Genomic DNA, 18115 nt, shown 5'->3' on the forward strand with positions numbered 1-18115 from the left:
CGGTCTCTCTCTCTCTCTTTCACACACACACACACACACACACACACACACACACACCGGGGGGGGGGGAAGAGAGAGAGAGAGAGAGAGAGAGAGAGAGAGAGAGAGAGAGAGAGAGAGAATATTAATAGAAACATTTTAAAATGTAAAAATGAAGACTCCTGGCCAAACTAGGAACAGAGGAGACATCCTTTACTTGTAAATAATATCTCCAAATAAATGTGCAGCTAATATCAAACTCAGTAGTAAGGTATTTGAAGCTTTCTCATGAGATCAAGAAAAATCAGCTCCCTCCCCGACCACAGCTTTTTGACACCACACTGGAAATCCTAGTTAGTGCAGTGTAGGAAAAGGAAATGACATCACACAAGGGAAAGGGAGAGACAGAACTGTCTCTGTCCCTAGATGACGTAATTGTCTATGTAGAAAATTTACTACATGAATTAAAGGGTGAATTCAGACACACTTCTATACATGTATTACTTTTTTTCTTTCTGTGATAAGACACCCTGAGAAGGCAACTTATAAAAGAAAGTTTAATTGGTTCTCTGGTTCCAGAGTCCAGGGTTAGAGTCTAGGGTGGCAGAGTGGATGCCTGGCGGAGTGGAAGAATGGCAGAGTGGAGGCATGGCGGAGTGGAGGAATGGAGGCATGGAGGCATGGCGGAGTGGAGGAATGGAGGAGTGGAGGAATGGCCGAGTGGAGACATGGAGGAGGGGAGACATGGAGGAGTGGAGGAATGGAGGAGTGGAGGAATGGCCGAGTGGAGGCATGGAGGAATGGTGGAGTGGAGGAATGAAGGAGTGGAGGAATGGCCGAGTGGAGACACGGCAACAGTTGGAGCAGCAGCTGAGAGCTGCTTGGTACACAAACAGGAAACAGGAAGTACACTGGGGATGGTGGGAGGCTTTCAAAGCCTCAAAGCTTATCCCTGTGGCATGCCTCCTCCAATCAGGCCACACCCACTAATCCTTCCCAAACAGTTCCACTCACTGAGGGTCAAGGATCCAAACACCTGAACCTGTGGGGATCATTGTCATTCAAGCCCCCACAACACACATGACCAAAGAAACAAAAGCAGCATAATGGAGCAAAAACAAGTCCTTAATACACCATGCTGGAACAACTAGGGAAAGAAAATGAATCAAAGTATAGACTTTACCCTTTCCTCAAAAAGTAACTCAAAATACATTCTAAGCCTAAGTGTAAAATGCAAACTTATAAACCCTCCAGAAGGCGGCACAGGGGAAGCTAAGACGGCCTTGGGTATGGTGATGACATTTTAGGTTCAACACCAAAGACATCATCCATGGAAGAAATAATTGATCGGCCAGCTGGACTTCATTAAAATTTAAAACTTCTGCTCTATAAGACAATGTCAAAAGGGTAAGGCAAGCCACAGAATGAGAGAAAATATTTGTAAAAGCCACATCTGATAAAGTACTGTTATCCAAAATATATAGAGAGAATCCTTAAAACCCAGCAATAAAAAGAAAAAAAAATCAAGAAACCAAGTAGAATGAGCAAAAGACACATTAACAAAATACAAATAATAGACACATCAACACAACACAAATGCCAAATAAGAACGTGGGAAGTCCTCCAGCGTTAGGTGGTTACAAATGAAAGCAACAATAAGCTGCTGCTTCTTACCTGGAAGACACACCTATTGGCATCTCCGAAATCTAGACCAGCACTGACATCACCAAATGCTAGTGAGGGTGTGGAGCAATGGGAACTCTCATCTTTTGCTGGTGAGAACGCACATTGTTTAGCCAAAGATCAATATACCAAAAAAAAAAAAAAAGAAAGAAAAAGAAAAAAAATTGGAAATAACTGAACGTACATCAGCCATGGTCAAGGGATTTACAGGGTAATTAGAGTACCACAGAGCAGTGACATTGGACAAACTACAACCATGTACCCTATCATAGATGACTCTTATGTGGAGGTTAGGGGACAACCTTGGATGACATTCCTTAGTCACTATCCAACTTGTTTTTTGAGACAAGTTCTCTCACTGGCCTGGAGCTTGCCAAGTAGGTTAGGCTGGCTGGCAAGTAAGCCCCAGGGACCCACCAGTCTCTGTCTTCCTAGCTCTGGGATTACAAGTACATATCACTGTAGGTTCTGGAGATCAAAGTCAAGCACTTTACTGATGGAGCTGTATCCCCAGCCCTTATAGTTGTCTGAAAAGTACAACGTTACCTAAAAGGTGTGTGTGTGTGTGTGTGTGTGTGTGTGTGTGTGTGTATGTGTGTGGTGTTCTGACTGCATTAATGCATACTTTAAAACCAGACCACAATGTACCAGCCTTTTTTTGGCGGGGGGCCACCAACCAGCTCCCAATCATGACACGGAGACGTCTTATTAGTTATGAATGCTCAGCCTAGCTTAGGCTTGTTTCTGGCTAGCTCTTTTAAATTAACCTGTTTCTCTTTATCTATCTTTTGCCTTGGGGCTTTTTACTTTTCTTTCCTTCTGTATAGCTTACTTTCACTGCTTCTTGTGTCTGTCTGTCTGGCAGATGCCTGGCTTCTTGCCCCAGGTGTGTTCCTCTCTTTCCCCCTTTGTTCTCGTCTCCCATCATAGATTTCTCCTCCTATTTATTCTCTCTGCCCAGCTATTGGCCATTCAGCTCTTTATTAGACCAATCAGATGCCCTTAGTCAGGCAAGGTGAAACAAATGCAACACATCTTTACATAGTTAAACAAATGCAGCATAAACAAATGTAACACATCTTTACATAGCTAAATATTCCACAACACCACAAGGCAAACCATACAAATTAGGGGTGAAAAATTATGTGGTCTAACAATAAAGCAAAGCAAGGAGAGACCTCCAGGAAAGTCCATCTAGAGCTGTGTCTGGGAGGAGAAGGCCTGGAGATGAAGGACTGAGGCTGGGAGACCCCACAGGATAATGGAACTACTGGGGTCCAGCCCCTTGATAGTCCTCTCCCAGGGTCCATGGAAGAACCTACAACCTGCTGTAATCTAACCTTTGACAATATCAAATTAATCTACATACACAAAACTCTTTAGTCCATACACTTTATTCTTCTGAGTCAGTTCTCTCTACACAGCTTCTATTCTGCTCTCACTTAGCTCCTCTCTTGCCTGATTTCTCTCTACATTTATATGCTGTTTCCTCTAAGAGTTATCTTAATTCCTTCCTCTAATTCTGCCCCATCTAGGTTCTCATCCATCTAGTTTTTCCATCTTAGCTCCTCTCCCATCTCCTTCTTTCTCATCCTGTTCTTCCTGATCTTGTTCTTCCCCACCTGGCTCTTCCTCATCTTCCATCTCGTTCCTCTAGTCCTCTCTTCTGTTCCTCCAATCTAGTTCTTCCCCATCTCAGTTCATTCCTCTCCAGTTCCTACCCATCTAGTTCTTCCATTCTCTTATTTCTTCTCTGTCTAGTCCCCCAAGTCTCTGAGGTTTACAGTTATATACCCATGCTATAACAATGCTCTGGCTATGGCAAGGTCACCAGGCTTGAATTCCCTCAGGGTCAAAAGGAGGGGCAATAAGATCCACACAAAAGAGCAGTAATTGTCAGCCATCATCTGCAACCCAAAAGGGAAGTGACTAATGAGGAATAGAATCAACTGAGGGCTAAATTCGGTCAATATCTGAGCAAGGTGGATTTTATGTACTCAACTATATCCTTAGAAGTTGTTAAAGTGTTAGGAATCCACCAGTGATGAGTGAAAATAAAACTGGCTTATTTTCCTTTGGCCCCTTATCTGTCCATGCTATCTTGGCTACTGCGGTTTTCTGGCAGGGTGGGGGAGTGCTCTTGGTGGCTGGGCAGCCTGAGTCAGCTTGATGGACCTGTACGTAGAAACCCTTTGGTTCTGAGTTAATAGTTAAAGGTAGACCTAAAACTAGAGATAAAACTCTGGAAAGGGAGAAAGTTAAGCTTAATTAGCACATCCACCCGGCCTTCTCAGACAGATAGTCTGTTCTTAAAGAATACAGAGGTATCTCTGTTAAGATACTTCTGTCTGTCCAGGGATGGTCCTGGCTGGATGCTGCTAATGATGATAATTACAGGGAGGCTTGAACTGGGGTTCGGGCTGTGTATAGCTGTCAGCACAGAAGGTTATCTAAATATTCCATTAGTAAAGGGGAAATGGTGCCCAATAAATGATCAACACACTGTTCTTAGAAAAGGAATTGAAGGAAAAAGCTACGATAGCATGCAAGAAATTTCATTGTAGGAAAACGGCTAATATTCAAGAGCTAATATCACCAAGACTCCGTGAGCCTGGGCTTGACCTCTGGAAGGCCCTTGGCTTCTTCCAGGTATTAGGTTGGTATTAGCTTGTCATAATCAGCTGAAATCCTACTTCATACATTTTTTGAGGCCTGCAGCAACAGGAGACTTCTGGTGGTAAAGGTTCTATTTCCTGATCCGGGTGCTGATTATCAGTGTTCACTTTGTGAATATTATCTGGGTTTCGGATATAATTTTCTGTCTGTATTTTATATCACAAGGCTATAAAACAAAGAAAAGGTCTAGTACTAAGCAGGTATCCGATGTTTGAGGACTAGCCTCAAATTGAGGGGGAGTCACTAATCATTCAACTGACTTTTCTCTCTGAGGGAGTAAAACTTAATTCTCTGGGGCTAGAGGAAAGGAGAAATACAGGCATACACACACACACACACACACACACACACACACACACACACACACACCCCTCTAGGGTCTATCTATTGTCTCTCTCTCATCTCCTTTATTTCTTTTCTTACCTCTATCCAGACATATCCCTTCTGTCTATTCTTAATTTTCCCCTTCAGCTTAAATATCACAGCAAAATCTCTCAAGCAGTATAAAAATTATGTGGTTACATTCTACTTTTTAAGTGAATGATTACAATGAATACAAGTAAAAAACAACATGTTTTCCATATCCCTTACATGATTAAACATTTTATGTATTACAGAAGAAAAACAAACTTTCTCTAAGAACTCACATACATTCATGTTCAAGCAACTTGTTATAGATTAACAGAGTGTAAGCAAGCAAGGTATTTTTTCTCAGTCAGTTCTTTTACTGGCAGGCTGCATTTTGTGGTTACAAAGAAGGATCAATCACTTTATTATTTATCTTAAATGGTAATCTTATAGAAAAATCTTAAAAGAATCATGAATCTAAACTTTTATATATGAAAAACAGTTGGCTCTTCTTTCAATCCTCAGGGTGCATACCCAGTCATCAACAGATTTTTATATCAGGAAGCTGAGGGCAGAAATGGGTACAAGGAATTAAACATCACCCTTGATTATCAACCTATCCTAGCAAGAAAGGTACATCAGCCCACAATAGCCAGGCTGCCATTGTTCCTGTTTCTTGACCTCAACCAGTTCCCTGTTAAACTATTAAAAGTGTACCTTTCTAAATTTTAAATTGTTCCCTCAAGATTTTTTTCCCTCAAAGCCATTAACAAAAACACCTTAACCTAACATTACTAACAATTCTATATGTCTAAATTCTTTCTAAGGGTGGTGGTTGAATCATTAATCTGCTCCAGCTGCAATGCTTGGAAAAAGTCCATCACTATTATTGTTAAGTACCAGTAACACTGCCCAGTGAGGAGCTAGAAACCCCCTGGGAGTTTGCATACAACTCATAGCTTATGAGGGATGTGGTGACCATGAAGGCCACAGAGCTGTGCTCAATAACAGCATGAGGTCCTCAGGACACATAGTTCGGGCTTTGCCTCTCCAAGGCTCACGCAGGCATGGCTTTGCCGACTGCCCAGCTGTGTTCCATGAGTTTCAGTGCTGCCTGTTGGTCCCCTTGAATGGCCCCCACCAGGTATCCATCCCTCAATGAACAAACGTGACAGAGAGCGGGTCTCAAGAGTATGAGCCTGAGTCATGGAGAGGGGATCCTCACTTGGTAGCCCAGGGAAAAGCTGTATTTCTGCTTCATGGAGAATTGGCTTGTGGTGAAGGGGGTTCTTTAGCCAATAAACCATCAGCACATGAACCCAAATATTCTTTAGTGGCATGATCCAACTATTGGCTAGGGTCAAAGTGGAGTTGGGAGGAGGCTGAGCACTCACCCCTAGACCTGCCCAGTGGTAGGTGGAGAGCCCTTTCTGTCTAGACTCTCCAGAGTTCCAGGAAAACTGTATGTCCTTTGTGATGTCATCAGCCCCTGCCTCTGACCTCACCCACCAGGAGTTTCTAATATTGATCATTGGTAGTGGCTGTGGGTGGTCGTCTTCAATTTCCCTTCTTCCCAGACAGATGTACTGGTCAAAGAGGCAGCTGTTGGCTAAGAGCACTCACTCGATGCGGCCTTGGTGAGTGGGGATCATGGGAAATTAGTGAGGGATGGAGTTCAGGACTGCCTCAGGAAAAGAGAGGCCTGGGCTCCCCACTGAGAGAGAGCCAAGTGATTCTCAGGGTCTTTCACTTCGGTCCCCAGCATGGGACATGAATTTCCCATTAAGGCATAAGTCCACAGTGTAGACGTAGGCCCCAGACTGTCAGTTATAGAGCTCTACAACACCATGTCTAATTAGACAGAAGGCAGTATATTGCTCTAACCTACTCAGAAAACCAAATTCTCTTCCCCCGGCAAGATGAGTTAGAACATGAGAAAAAAGTCTGAGCTGTTGACAAGAACCTACTCTTTTAATGAATCTTCATTTGGCTCGCTCTTGGGGACAGGGTACCCTGGATAACTGGACTGTCACTTGGGATATAAATAATGTCTTGGCTCCAATTTGAAAATATTGCCCCTGTCAGCAGCATGAGTTCATATTCTGGGTCCTGTAGGATCTGCGGCCTGACCCCCATCACCTAGGCCCCTGCCTAACAGTCTTCCCAAGCTCCAGTCCACAAGGCATTGGGAACATCCTTATATGGATCCCCCACCTCTGAACCTAAAACCATTGGTCTGACACTATGAAAAACATGCAGTTAGTGTGCATAGCCTGCTTCTGTGGGTCTCTCACACTTCTCATTTCGAGTGTCACCGAGCATTCACTTTGGTCCTGTATGGTTGTGCCTAATTCTGGCAATTACAGGCACTCCTACAAGGAAGGTCTTTGGTTAGGTAGGTCGTTGAGAGCCCAGGTGCATGTTGCGGATGCAATGGTTTCTAGATATCTAGATGTCATTTGCCAGGGCTAACAAGGGTCGCTGGACACTCTGGTTGTGCAGCCTAGCTCCTGAAGTCCTTCTTCAGCTGGCCTGGGAGCTTCAGTTTCACTGCTCAGTGTTCCAAATCGACTGGGAGATCTTAAAAGAGAATGTGGGCTTCACCCCTCCCCCGCCCCAGCCAGGGAAAGGAGTTAGTAAGCAAGGCGCTGTTCTAGACACTAGACATAAAAAGACTTCTTGCCGGGTGGTGGGAGGCGGAGGCAGGCGAATCTTTGTGAGTTCAAGGCCAGCCTGGTCTCCAGAGCGAGTTCCAGGACAGCCAGGGCTATGCAGAGAAACCCTGTCTCAAAAAGCAAAAACAAACAAAAAAGACTTCTCATCTTGTGAAGGTTATTGTAAATGGCGAGGAATCAAAACCTGTTCTGTGACCCTCAAAGTTGTGGCTTTGGGGGACTGAGTTTTTCTGGAGTCTGAAGTTCTCTCTCTCTCTCTCTCTCTCTCTCTCTCTCTCTCTCTCTCTTTCTCCCTCTTTTGCAAAACCTATTTATTACTGAGAGGCATGCGCTCTGCACATGTAGAGGCCAGCGGATGACTCTGTGAAGTTGTGCGTGGGTTCTGGGGGTGGAACGCAGGTCTCCAGGCTCACATAGCAGTCGTCTTTACCCACTGAGCCATCCTGCTGACCCCATTCTTGCTTTTCATTCAGCTGTTCTCTTTCCTCTATCCACCTGCTTATCCACCTCAGGTGTGAAGGCCAGCCCTGCTCATTAGACTACCCGATCAGCTCCTGGAGAGCCAACGATGTGTTTTTTCCCCAGCGTCACCCCTCTCTGTTTCAGTCTTCAAAAGGAAGAAGAGGGAAGTGAGAGCAGGCTGCTCCATGTTAAAGGAGCATTTTCGCCTTCATTCCCCTAGCCAAAGGCTGTCTGTAGCTGCAGCTGACTCTGTGTGTGTGTGTCGTGTGTGTGTGCGTGTGTGTGTGTGTGTGTGTGTGTGTGTGTGTATGTGTGTGTGTGTGTGTGGTGGTGGTGGAGGTGGTGTGTGTGTGTGTGTGTGTGTGTGGTGGTGTGTGTGGTGTGTGTGGTGTATGTGGTGTGTATGTGTGTGGTGGTCGTAGTGGTGGTGATATGTGTGTATGTGTGTGTGTGGTGGTGATGGTGGTATGTGTGTGGTAGTGGTAGTGGTGTAGGTGGTGTGTGTGTGTGTGTGTGTGTGTGTGTGTGTGGTGTATGTGGTGTGTGTATGTGTGGTGGTTGTAGTGGTGGTGATATGTGTGTATGTGTATGTGTGGTGGTGATGGTGGTGTAGGTGGTGTGTGTGTGTGTGTGTGTGTGTGTGTGTGGTGTGTGTGTGGTGGGAACACTGGGATGTGGAGTCTCTGGCACAGTTGCTGTGAGGACAGGTTGCAAACTTCCGAGATCTCCTTTCACAGGGGAGAGGGAAAGGAAGGATTCGCTCCAGTTTCCAGCAGCCACTCCTCCTGCACCTGCTGAAAGAACATGACCACATGTTTGCTTACTTCTCTCATGGCTGTGACAGAATACCGGACACAAACAACTTAGGAAAGATTCATTTTGCTCATGGTTGCTGAGGACGGCCAGTCTATCATGGCAGGGAAGGCATATCTGTGTCCGGGTGTGGGGGGATGAGGTGGGAGCTTGCCACACGGTTTGTTCACGACTTGGTGGATCCGGGAGGAGAGACCTCAGGTCAAAGCAGAAACAGCAACCACTTTCCAGGCCTACCCCCCTCTAACCTCTCCCCCCACCCAAACCACTTCCGTTAACAAGGCACTGTTCCAGAGGTTCCACAGTGTCCCCACACAGTGCCACCAGTTGCAGAGCAAGTATTCAAGAACATTACAACCAATGACAGGGAAGAAATCATGGCGGGCTCCGTTAGAAGACAGGAGGAGCTTTTGTGCAGGAGGAGCTGGTGCCTTGGCCAGGCAGCTCCGTTTGTGCTACCCGGAACCCTTTTGCTTCTTACTATCGTTCTTGATTACGCTCCCTGCAAAACACTGGATTTAAACAACAGGACTTGAAGACAATAGCATGAGTAGTGTGGTTCAGAGACGACAGGTCAAAAGCACACCCTGATCCCCATGAGTGAGAGCATGTGTGTCTTCGGTACACAGGCACTGAACACAAATGCCCAGTCCCCCTTAGTCATTTCCGCCCAGTTTCACTGAGAACCTTCTACAAGCCTGGCCCCCACCTGAACGGCTGGTACGTGTGTGGCTGGGATACACCAGTCACCTCTCCCGCCACTATGTCTGCCTGGCATTTATGTGGGTCTCCTTTAGTTTTTTCTGCACCACTGTATAATCCCCTATGCCGTGCACCTCACATTTAGCAGGTATCTCCATCACGGGCTTTGGGGTTTGGGTGTGGCCCTGCAGGAGCAGGTTCTAGGATGAGGGAGCAGAGAAGAGAGAGACTGTTCTTGTCAGCTTTCTGCTGTTTCCCAACTTAACAACAGTAACAGATACCATTCTCAGGGCGCACAGTTAATTCTCATGACCAGCCCTTGAGGTTACGATTATTTACTCCATTTTACATGTGCAAATAATTATATATTTTTTTTCTCTTTCTCTTTTGGGAACCTACCACCCACCTCCCAAATAAATGCACGGAGTCTTATTCTTACTTGTGAATGCCCAGACTTAGCTTGGCTTATTTTTAGATGGCTTTTCTTTATTTTATTTGTTTTTTTTGAGACAGGGTTTCTCTGTGTAGTTTTTGATGTCTGTCCTGGATCTCACTCTGTAGACCAGGCTGGCCTCGAACTCATAGAGATCTGCCTAGCTCTGCCTCCCAAGTGCTGGGATTAAAGGCGTGCGCCACCACTGCCTTAGACAGCTTTTCTTTTCTTTTCTCTTTTCAAAGATTTATTTATTTATTATGTATACAGCATGTATGCCTGCAGGCCAGAAGAGGGCACCAGATCTCATTACAGATGGTTGTGAGCCACCATGTGGTTGCTGGGAATTGAACTCAGGACCTCTGGAAGAGCAGTCAGTGCTCTTAACCCCTGAGCCATCTCTTCAGCCCCCTAGACAGCTTTTCTTAACTTAAAATTATCCCGTCTACCTTTTGCCTCTGGGCTTTTACCTTTCTCTATTCTCTATTCCTTTTTTCCTACTTACTCTGTGGCTGGTCGTGTGGCTCGGTGGCTGGCCCCTGGTGTCCTTTCTCCTCCTTTTCTCACTCCTCCCCTTTCTCCTATTTATTCTCTCTGCCTGGAAGCCCCACCTACCCTTTCTCCTGCCGAGCTATTGGAAATTCAGCTCTTTATTAGACCATCAGGTGTTTTAGACAGGCACAGTAACACAGCTTCAAGAGTTAAACAAAGACAACAGAAAAGATTGCAACACATCTTTGCATCATTAAACAAATGTTCCACAGCATAAGCGAATGTACCACATCTTGAAATAATAGTCCACAACAAACAATGCATCTCAGAAAGATCAAGCCCCCTGCTGAGCTGGGACCTGCATACAGACACTGAGGATTTTTGTTTGTTTTTGTGACAGTGTCTCTCTATATAGCCCTTGCTGCCCTGGAACTTACTCTGTAGACCAGGCTGGCCTCACACAGAGATCCACCTGCCTCTGCCTCCCGAGTGCTGGGATCAAAGGTGTGAGCCACCGCACACAGCCCAAGAATCCTCATACAAGACTCTTACACTTAACTGGTTTGTCTCCATACCCTCTAGCCCTCACTGAGCAGCCCCGTGAGTGGGAGAGCAGAGGGAAAAACAAAGATGGAGTGGGTCACTGAGGACAGCAGAGCAGGATGACGGCAGCGTCAGGGTTAGAACTCAGAACTCAGTAGTGATAGAATCACGGATGGTCAAAAGCCTTCCTGTGCCATGGAATAAATAAACGAATGAGTGAGCAAGTGAAAGCTCACAGAGACACACCTTGGGAGAGCCTGTCTAGTGATTCCACCTTGAATTCTCATGGGGTAGCTAGGTCGGAACAGCCAGAGGGTGGAGGGTGATGGGGGGGGCAGGTGCATGGCGTGGGGGGACAGGTGCATGGCGTGGGGAGACCTAGCACAGGTTGGCAAGGGCGCTAGTGTTGCTGGCTATAAAAACCCAGGAAGACAGAGTTACTAACTTCTGCCCCCTCCTCCAGTGTTCCCTGACCCTGTCTCACACTGCTCCCTCCTCGGCCTTTTTATATTGCTAACAGCTCTGACAACATCTCACTATTATAAAACATCACCCAGGAGTGGCTCCTGTCTCATTAGCTACTGTACTGAGAACCTCCGTAATAAAATGTCTATTAAATAAGTGAACCCAGGCCGTGACCCAGAAACAGAGAGAGAGAGAGAGAGAGAGAGAGAGAGAGAGAGAGAGAGAGAGAGAGAGAGAGAGAGAGAGGAGAGAGAGAGAGAGTTGCCTACAGTCCTTACTTTGCCCTTACTTGGGGCAACAGGGGCAAACACATGGCATCAGCCCCCAATTCAAAACCGGTCTCTCCAGCAGGGCAGGCAGGTCTTGGGTGAAACTTGAGACCCACTTGAGGAGTGTGGTCCTGACAAAATGGACCGGACTCATCCCACTCCTGGATGGGGTTGTGATCAATTTATAGATCTTTCTTCTGCTGAAGGAGTCGGAACTGAGCCTTGCCCGGATGTGGCCCTAGGGTGTGGCAGAGCGCTACCTTATAGCGAGGTTGAATGTCTTTCCTTGCTTCTGGATAGCTGGGCTATGGCTAGGAGGCCTCGGAGGAGAGTTTGAGGCGTGGGAGAGGGTGGGTGGGCAAGGCAGCTGCCGAGGCCCAGAGCCTCAGTTGCTGCAAACCGCAGCCAGGGAGCGAGCGGCAGCCTTGTGCATTGGCGATGGCCATCGTTTCTGATAGCTACAGGATTTCCAGGGCAGAGCCTTGGTCTCTGCTTACGATCATCTAGCCCGGGTTCCCCGACAGGTCAGAGAAGCGTGGGGCGGGGCCGAGGTTGACTCCTACTGGGAGGAGCCGGGATGCCGCTCGCGCGCGGTGATGCAGAGGGGAATTTGCTGACAGTCCCTTGCCAGGTGGAGCAGGCTTCACAAGGCCTCGAAAAAGGAGGAGGAGGAGGAGGACCCGCCGGCAGTCTCCTCTCAGGTAGAGTGTTGACTGTCACTGATCCTAGCAGCCCGAGCTCCTCGCCTGGGGCTGGCGGTGGCTGTTGAGGGCTCAGATACCGTGAGCTTGGGGACCGTCGCTTCTGGGAGAAGGGATGAGAATCCGGGTCCTCGGGCCAGGGAGGGGGCGGGGAGGGATAGCTTGCTGAGAGCTTTCGGCGGCGACCTGGGACTGGACTGGAGGGATGGGAGTAGGGGAGACTGCGCCACATGTGGAGCACATTGGCTCTTCCTCGGCATGTATCTCAGGCGGGGTTGGGCTAAGCTGCCCACTAGGAAGGGCCTGGACTTAGGAGACCTGTCTTCATGGGATGCCGGGATGGAGGTGGGCGGGAGACTTGCTTGGGGGGGGGGTGTCCCTGCCTCTTGTCGGAGTAGGTGGGAGTTTCTCTCAGGACACCCCACCCCATCCATCCAGGGACTCCCCAGGGCTCTGCTGCCCACGCACTGGGCTGGGCTGGAAGGAAGCGGTCTACTCCAGGGTTTCCGTAACCACCGCATCACTGATGGGCTGCGTGGGGGGTCTGTTTCTAGGCTGGGCAGCCTGAGTTTCAAGGTGGCCAGGGTCCTGGGGGCGAAGGATGTCACCTTACTGTACATGTTTTCAAAGACAGGATCTGCCTCCAATCTCAACTTGAAAGAAGAAAACTTTGGGTTTGGATGAAGATCCTGGGGAAACTGAGGTCCAGGGGTGCTTTGACCTGACCGAAGTCACTGGCAGGTCCTCAGACCTGGTCTTCCAGGTATAATCTACCCCCGCTGGAGGAATGGCGGCCAGTCTTGCTCTCTAGACCCCGATCCCCTCTGAGCTGGATCCCACCCGGTGTCCCTCTCTCCTCATCCCTAAGGATGCAGGGAGTTACAGTTTCAGCAGACTTGGGGAGACAGAGGTGTGGACACCCGCAGGGGTTGGAATTGGACAGGAAGAAACTGCTAAAAACTGCTCACTAGACTGTAGAAGGGGTGATGCGTACCTGTGGGTTCAGGAAAACAGTAAGAGGTGGCTTTTAATGGCAGAGGAAGCCCCCAGTGTTTCCCATTGTGCCACCCTTGATGGGGGCCCGTGGAAAGTTCCTAGGGAGTGAGATGGGGCTGAGGGGAACAAGGAGATGGACTTTTTCTTCCAGAGGCTCTGGAGCCTGTTCCAGAAGGGTGATGGAGGCTTTGGGGGGGATGCCTTTCCTTCGCTTCCTTCCCTTCCTGTTCTTGTGCTCTCTGATCGGGGTCCCCAGACAAAGCGGACTCCACTGAATCTGTGGCCATCCCAGCTGAACTTCTCAAGTTATCCCGACCTCCTTCTCCCTGGAGCAAATGTCTTTTCTTGGAAGGCAACTGAGTCAGGGCGCAAGCAGTGGCGTTTTAGAACCAGAATCAGTGGTTGTTTGTCCCTGTGCTCAGAGGCACAGGGGGTACTGTGGGCTGCTCTGCACCTCTCCCCTGGACAGCTCAGGGCAGACCGAAGGCCTTCTTCTTATTATTCTTGCCTCTCCTCCTCCCCCACTGCCCCAGCCCTGGGAGGTGAGGGTGTGAATGTTCTCTGGCAGGTGGGGCCTGATATGAGCAGACCCAACATGGTCTCCTCCTTCCAGGAATGTTTGCTAGTTACTTGGTAAGGAAACAGCCTGAAGAAGAGAGATAAAAATCACTTGGTTACCTCGCTCGCCTGCACGTCCCCACAGGGCTACACTGTCCTATAGAGCCACCGGAGCCAAAGTCAGGTGTCTCTCCTATCTGGTTGGCTGTAGCAGTAGCTGTGAGCGTGAACACAGCTATGAACCGTAGACAAGGGGACCTGCTGTCTCTCTGAGAGCCCAACAGGACAAGAGGTTCTGACCAGCCCATATGCCAGGTGAAAGGTGTTGCTATGTACCTGGCTGCTTTCCAGAGATACCCTCTGAGTCGAGTCCCTGAAGCTGGGCTCCAGAGAGTGGCACATGCCTTGGGCTGCTAGGTGGTCACTGGGATTCTCTGGGGGTGATCTGTGGGAAAGAAGGGACTCTCTAGAAAAGTATATTGGAGCTGGCTGCTTCTGGGGTGGCCATATAGTGCCAGAGAAGAGGACCCATCCACCTACCACCTCCACTGGGGCCCTTCCCCAGGAGGAAGGCCATTGTTCACAGTTCAGGAAACTGGTGGTATGTTTCTCTCAGCCTAGCCATGAAAGGTCAGGCCCCAAAAAGTCCCCATCCTACCCTCAGGCCATCTCACTCCCACGGAAGGAGAATCAGGCCCATAGAACTGAGGGCCTGTTCTGGACCAAGAACTATTTGCTGGCACTCTGCCCTGAATTACCCTACCTGACATCTAGGCATGAACACACCTTCTCCAGATGGGTGGGAGGGCTTTGAAAATGAGTCAAGTATTTATTACAGAAAGGAAGTGTTATTCTAGGATACTCTGGCCTACATGGAAGCCATCTGTTTCTTTCCTTGAGCGAGGAACTATGGCCATTCCCTCTATGTAGGATGTCCCCTTTCTCTGTGGCCAGTCTAGGGTCTCTTCAGTCTTAGACTAGACCTCCCAGCCCTCTTCCAGTTATACTCTGGCCTTCCTCCTCAGTTGACTAATATGAACATTTAACAGGGTTGCCACCCAGAGATGCTGATGTCTAAAGGCACGCTGGACATCCTCACAAGCCTGTACCTTCCTACCAACACACAAAACCCACAGACTTTCTACTATGGCCCTTTCTGGGAGGCGGCTGGTTGAAGAGTCATGGAGATAATGATTGAAAAGTTCCGGGAACTCTTTGCGATGTCCAGGCTACGGGAATCCATGTGGCATTCAGGCTGTGGGCAGGCTTTCACTGAGAAGGGCTGTAATGAAAGTGCTCAGGGGAAGTGCTAGGCAACTGTGTAAGATCAACAGCTTTTAGTGCCCCCGTCTTGCCTGACTGGGGCCCAGTACTCTCTCCTCTCCCTCTCTTGAGAGAGCTCGGGTTTGAACAGCTTACTTACCCACCAGCACAGGTGTGTCGCCAGGACTCCGCTTTCTCACCCATGAGTTGGCGGGGCCGCAGTGAGCGCTGAGATGAGAACCTGGGGCCACTGAGATGGACGTGTGAGCATTGCGTGGAAGATGGGTTCTTGTTCTAGAGCTGTCTGGATTGCCCAGGGCTCACGGAGAGTAGCTCTTAGGAACATCCTGCGGCTAGAACTTGGGCTGCGTTTCTGGATCGGGTTATGCATCCAAGCTCCTTTGTTCCTTGCCAGTGTTCCTAAGGCTGGGACTGTGAGACATGCTGAGCCAGGCAAGAGGGTAGGGGCTCCCCATTATCACCTCCTGCTTCCTTCTGGTCATCAGGGGTTCTCTCAGGGAAACAGAAGGGCAGGCCCATCTAGAAAACTGGGACTTGCACCCAGGTGTCCTAGGATCCTGGCTTACATTTTTCCCCACCCTTCCATCTGCTACCTTACACCAATCCTTTCAGGAAGTGAGCTACTGGACCCAGTGGATGAGTGATGGCCTGTCTCTGTGCCTTCATTTCCTGCTGAGTCAGGGCCTTTGGTGTCCTTAGAGGGTCAGAGGCAGAAAGACCATGCCAGCTTCTAGTGGGAAGCCGAGCTGTCCCCTTCTCATCCCCGAGTAGCCCAGCCGAGGGAGGTGGCCCTGGAGAGAGAAGCCTTCACACTGTGGTTGAGTCTTCTCAGGATTGTACCCAGACGGATGAACACTGGCCTCAGGCCATGCCCCTGCCTCAAGAGCAAGAGACTCCTAAGGTCTTTGGAGATTCAGGGGAGCAGTCCAGTCCAGTGGTCAATCAAGAAGATGGTTTGAGAACGATCGTGGGGCCGTTATCACCTCGGATGTCCAAATGACAGTTGGCCAGAGCATCAAAATGCCCCAAAGCGTACTGGACATGTAATCAAAGCCCTGTGGGGTGGCCAGCTATGTGTGGTAGGACCTGAGCATGGACGAACTGCCGTGTGTGAGACAGTGTTCAGAGGTTGATATGGTTTCCACCCGCATGGTTACCTGCTCACTCCGTTTTCATGAGATGAGTCTTCCTTTGCGGTGCTGGGAAACTCCCCACCCTGTACAGAGTCCTCAGGAAGATGGCGGGGGGGGGGGGCAGGGCAGCGATGCTTGGTCACTAAGTCCCCTTTCCATTTGCTTTTTATTTCTGAGTCACCAACCAACTCTCTAGGGACCTTTGGGATGACAGGCCAGCCATGTAAATTACTCAAGGCTCCATTAGAATTGAACTGTTCCCTTTGGAAGAGCCTCAGGTTCCTGAAGGTCTGGGAGAAGGGAGTCATCCCGGAACCAGAAGGCATGTGGGTGGCAGGGCAGGAGGAGGTGGGGAGGGGATACTACATAGTGTTACTAGGTCAGGGACCCCCTCCTGGCCAGGGTGACGTGTGTCCAGGTGTGAACTAGACCAGGCCTGGGAAGACCGCAGACATCAGGTCAGGGATCATCTCCTGAGGTCTTGGTGCTCCATGGTTTCATGTGCCTGGTTATTACTTCTGAAATCTCCCTAGGCTCCAGGGAAGAAGTGGACCCAGTGAACTTTCACTAGATAGAGGAGAAAACAGAAACTGGGAGGCGGTGTGAGCCACAGCCTTGCGTATGTGGCCACAGGGTCTGACTCCAGCATACAGGGGTCTGACTCCAGCATACAGGGGTCTGACTCCAGCATACAGGGGTCTGACTCCAGCATACAGGGGTCTGACTCCAGCATACAGGGGTCTGACTCCAGCATACAGGGGTCTGACTCCAGCATACAGGGGTCTGTCTCCAGCATACAGAGGTCTGTCTCCAGCATGCAGGGGTCTGTCTCCAGCATACAGGGGTCTGTCTCCAGCATACAGGGGTCTGTCTCCAGCATGCAGGGGTCTGACTCCAGCATACAGGGGTCTGACTCCAGCATACAGGGGTCTGTCTCCAGCATACAGGGGTCTGACTCCAGCATACAGGGGTCTGACTCCAGCATACAGGGGTCTGTCTCCAGCATACAGGGTCTGTCTCCAGTATACAGGGGTCTGTCTCCAGCATACAGGGATCTGTCTCCAGCATACAAGGGTCTGACTCCAGCATACAGAGGTCTGTCTCCAGCATACAGGGGTCTGACTCCAGCATTCAGGGGTCTGTCTCCAGCATACAGGGGTCTGACTCCAGCATTCAGGGGTCTGTCTCCAGCATATAGAGGTCTGACTCCAGCATACAGGGGTCTGTCTCCAGCATACAGGGGTCTGTCTCCAGCATACATGGGTCTGTCTCCAGCATACAGGGATCTGTCTCCAGCATGCAGTTACATCAAGCACTTACTTCTGTTGTGCTGTTGTTGATTTTGCTGAAGTTGCTTAAGACCCAAGCACTTGGAAGTGAAGGTTGATGGTTTGTCCCCTTCCCCTCCATTCTGGGCAGGGTGCCCAGAGCCGGGGCAGCTGAAGGACAGTTCCTGTCACAAGAGCAAGTGAAACGGAAGGATAGGATTCCCTCCTCACCCCCATGTGTGCAGAGAGGTGCAGACCTAGACTATGCTCCTACCTGCAACAGCTCCTCAAGACCCTGTAGATAGCTGTCCTGGTGTGAGAGGGGCAGGTCAGGAGGAACCCTATCCCAGAGCCCTCCACTGAGTCTGGGAAAGGAAGCTAGGCCCGAGCAGCCCTGGTCTTTGCCATGTTGGGGAAAGCAGACTTCTAGGCCAGGCTTGGTAAGATAACGCGCCCCAGGGACTCTGCCTGCTTATGCATGAGTCATTTTTGAACCTATCTTTGTGCTGGGCCTTCCTCACTGGCCCCAGAGCCTCCCACTGAGCACTTATGGGGAGTCAGAACCACTCCTTATGCACTGTGCCCTCACTCAGGCACAGAGGGCCTCCCCCTCCCGCCTGCCCTGCCGCCGCCGC

At 49.3% G+C, this 18115-nt stretch overlaps 1 protein-coding gene across 1 annotated transcript in view; it reads left to right on the forward strand.

Moving 5' to 3' along the window:
* The first annotated feature begins 11935 nt into the window (after nucleotides 1-11935).
* Nucleotides 11936-18115, forward strand: part of Tmem63c (transmembrane protein 63C) — a 77121-nt gene continuing 70941 nt past the window's right edge. Inside the window, exon 1 of the mRNA XM_052738614.1 lies at nucleotides 11936-12241. The gene's annotated coding sequence lies outside the window, so the exon portion shown is untranslated. The remainder of the gene's footprint in view (nucleotides 12242-18115) is intronic.

This window comes from Peromyscus californicus, unplaced genomic scaffold (genome assembly GCF_007827085.1).
Source record: "Peromyscus californicus insignis strain IS unplaced genomic scaffold, ASM782708v3 Scaffold_15__1_contigs__length_86483966, whole genome shotgun sequence".
NCBI classification, from domain to species: Eukaryota; Metazoa; Chordata; class Mammalia; order Rodentia; family Cricetidae; genus Peromyscus; species Peromyscus californicus.